Here is a 3,993-nt window from a genome sequence, read left to right as displayed (position 1 = left end):
TTTCGAAGAATTCTTCTTCGACACTTGTTCACTCTTCGACCCCTGTTCACTCATCTTCTTTATAGGTTGATCAACGCTTTTAGGCTTCACCACCTTCCTTCTCTTTGATGGTTGACTTTTTTTCGAAATCTGATCAAAACAAAGATAATTAGAGTTCAAAAATTTTTGGCCGGGGTTTAAGCTAATAAGTACGCATCAAGATTTGTTATTTTTCACATCAAAATAAATATTACCTCGTTGATCAACCTCACCCAAGCACGTGACCATTGCACATAGCTACCCTTTTCTTCCCAAAGAAGAGTAATCCCATCATCCACTATAGGCACCGGTAGTGGGATGTTTTCAAACCCAGCAATGTAAGAATTGATCCTGACCGAGTAATGTTGTGGCCTAAGCGATTGGAAATGGACCGTATCACCAGCCGTTGCTTGTGCACTACCATACGCCACCAACTGCAACTCTCCTCCATTTGATAGCCCCGGGGCTAGAAGTGTACACTCGGTCTCTACCTACACCAGTAACGAAATTCACTTGTAAAAACTGAAATTATAAAAAAGGGTCTTTTCCTACACAATTGATCATGTAACAAAATTCACTATGTTAAAACCAAACACGCTCCCTCGAATCCTAAATTCACCTCTAAATCTGGAAATTCATGGGGTGTTGGATTATCAACCTCCCTCGAGTCTGCATGTGTGGGAGTAACAACCTGCAATAATTAATCAATAATGCCACATTAGATCTCACGTAACTCACAAGCTAGGACAAAACTAATATATAGAAAACTACCTCATGTATCTCCTCTTCTCCTTGTCCTTTTGGGTGACTACTGGAGTCGACCGGTGTAGTTGAGGGGAACGACAAGGGTAAGTTCATTTGCTTCGCCCAAGCATTGAATTCACCCATCAAGATCCTCACTATACTCTCCACTTTCACCATGCCAAATCCACACATGGTATTTAAGTCTAAACCCACGACAAAGTACATGATCTCTAATGAATTAAACACTATTAACCACCTTCACATTATTACAATCAATACAAGGACAGTATAGGCCTTCCTCACCAATTTTGCGTTGATAAGATAAAGTCGTCTCGCAAAACTCTTGAACCCCATTCCAAAAATCCATTGTATCACGTCTACCATACATCCAACCACGATCCTTTCCCATTTAGTAAAGTGTCTCTAAACATATATAACAACATATTATCAATAATGTACAATTGCTACATATCTTATGTAAATCAACTTCTAGTACACATCGTGAATATACCATTCATATAGTGAACAAATGCATGTTTCTAAAGTGTCCTTATCACTCCAACCTAACCCATCCTTGAATGTCTACTCTCACTAGTGAATGTATGTCAACTTTCCAATTTTTAGGAAAATCCGGCATCACTTCCCCCCAAATACAAGATGTAGATAATTACTTACCCACATATGTACCCAGAGAACATGGAGAAGAAATGAACAGCCAAGATGTTCCTTAAAATCGAAAAAAAGACATACATTCACCACCTAAGTGAGAGTAAACATTCAAGAACAGTCCCAACCCGGGACTATTCAAGACTTTCTCCTAATGAGAAAGCCTTGAACGGGTATCTAGGCATATGATGATGCAAACATTCAACATATTATTGTAATTATTTATTATTAAACAAGACACAACTTGTAATATCATGAACAAACTTTTATCAAATAGATAAATAGAAAGAAATATATATAGCTCCATAAAGTTTATAGTTCATACCAATATAGCAAGTATAATGGATGTAATGTCTCGAACTTCCCACTTGAATAACTAATAAACTTGTGCTTCACTACATATGAATCTACAAAAATAAAAAAATACAACAACAAAATAAAAGTTAGTAATTTTGTCAAGAACTATATACAAAACAACCTAAAATTACACATTAAAACATACTACCAAAATTCAACTAATTAAGTAACAAGGTTACTAATAATTATTAATTTAATAAAAATTACCCATTAAAACTTATGAAAATTCAAATAAGTTTTCTCCTAATCTCTACCTAATAATAAAACAACCTAAATTGCTCAAAATTTCTTAATAAAACAACCTAAAATTCAGAAAAATTAGGGTAAATGTTTTTCACTATAAGAATCGAGTAGAGGCCAATACGGGCAAATGTGACTCCATGACTCACTTCGTACCATCATCCCCAATCCTCCTTTCGTGGTTCCGAACCATATAGAGTTAGTAATCTCATGGATTATGAATGGGGTGTAACCTTCACGTGTCAATCGTTGTTGCCTATCGTTGTCCCTTATCGTGGTTGCCTTTTTATGATCCATGAACGTCTTACAAGTTCCTTAAAAACTTGTTGGCGGCTCCCTAATTTCCTTGTCCCTAATCGTATACATCAATTCCCACTTCCTAAGAGTGCCAAGAATATTCACACATGCTTTAACGTAGGCGCATTTCGAGCGACGCCTACAATTTGGCGACTCCACTAGGGAAGATTCTTGGTTATTTATCGATTTGAGTGATCGATATTTAATTAAGATGGGTGGATGAGACTTGAAAGATTCTTGAAAAATATTCCTGTGATTAATTTGGCATTTTTGCATATGCATAGACATTTTAACGTCGCATTTAGGTCTGTCCCGTAGGAGAAATTGAATAACTTGATTGCGTACGAAGGAAAACAAGGCACCAATCAGATATTCTGACTGCCGTGCCACAGCAGAATCTGCCGTGTCACAGTACAGTGCACTGTCTGACGGTGTGCAGTACCGTGGCACGGGAACTTTCACTATGTCACGGCAGACCTAAAATCCGTCCAATGGCTTGTTTTATCTTCTCATAGTCAACTTCCTTCGAATTTTCTGAAAAAACGTGTATGTTCTACATACGTCTTAGCCCCGGGGGAATTAAGCTCTATCAACCCGAAAACGCTCATGGCAATAAGGGTTCATCCGAGTTATTAAATCCATCCAAACCATGGAGTCGAGTTCGATTTCATCACAAACTCGCGCAGCCGCCCGTTGGCATACACCCTCAAGGGAGGCTGCCTTGCTAACGCATCCAAACTCTTAACCATGGTACCCTATTGACACCAAATAAACTTGACCATAGTCGAACATAGAACTTGACCTTAGGTTGCAAACTATTCTTTGCATCATTGTGCCTACGTGTTTTATGTTTGGTCGTTTTGATCCTAACTTTAACGATTTTTCTTTGTCTATGGTGGATTATTTTATGACTAACGATTGCCAATGGACCGTACTCACTTAGTAATCAGCAAAAAAAAAAAAAGGGGGGGGGGGGGGAAGGGTTGCCGCGACACGAGACTGTCCACCGTGTCACGACAAAGTCAACCACGGCGCGGTGGACCTTCAACAAAAAAAATAACAAATTCTTCCGCGCACGGGAAACTCTACCGTGTCACGGCAAATTTCCACTGTGACACGGTGGATTTCTAAAAAAAAAAGAAAAAAAGAAAAACAGTCTGCCGCGCCACGGGAAACTCTACCATGTCACGGCAATTTCCACCGTGGCACGGTGGATTTCAAAAAAAAAAAAACAACAAAAAAAAAAATGTGCCACGTCAGTATCCACCTTGGCACTGGAAAGTTTACCGTGCCACGGGAAAGTTCACCGTGTCAGGGCAACTTCCACCGTGGCATGGTGGATTTCCAAAAAAAAAAAAAATAAACCCACCGCCTCACGGCAGCTTGTACCGTGACACGGTATAGTTTACCGTGTCACGGTGCCATTGAAATAAGTCCAGTCAGCATTTTTTAAGTCTTCCGTGTTAATTTGGTCCTCGTGTCAGTCATTTTTGTTATTGTTCACATGTCTAGCCATACGATCATACCACGAGTCTTAGAACATCACTTAGTCACTCACGAGTCAAGTATAGTCAACACACTTTCTTTATGTTCCGACTCGAGTCGTGCACCAGGTCGTTTATGATCGTATATTAGGTTCATGCACCCTTTTTTCTTCATAATAAAAAAATG

The 3,993-nt window shown here is 39.0% G+C and overlaps 1 long non-coding RNA gene across 1 annotated transcript; it reads right to left on the bottom strand.

The window, feature by feature from the left end:
• Window positions 1–283: 283 nt before the first annotated feature.
• Window positions 284–810, bottom strand: LOC110693392. Its single transcript, XR_002505587.1, has 3 exons — window positions 790–810; window positions 638–709; window positions 284–509 (listed from the first exon to the last, which is right to left on the bottom strand). It is a non-coding gene; the product is annotated as an uncharacterized LOC110693392 (long non-coding RNA).
• Window positions 811–3,993: the final 3,183 nt, after the last annotated feature.

The sequence above is a fragment of the Chenopodium quinoa genome, unplaced genomic scaffold, assembly GCF_001683475.1.
Source record: "Chenopodium quinoa cultivar QQ74 unplaced genomic scaffold, ASM168347v1, whole genome shotgun sequence".
Classification (NCBI taxonomy): Eukaryota; Viridiplantae; Streptophyta; class Magnoliopsida; order Caryophyllales; family Amaranthaceae; genus Chenopodium; species Chenopodium quinoa.
This window is presented reverse-complemented; position numbering and strand designations above follow the sequence as displayed.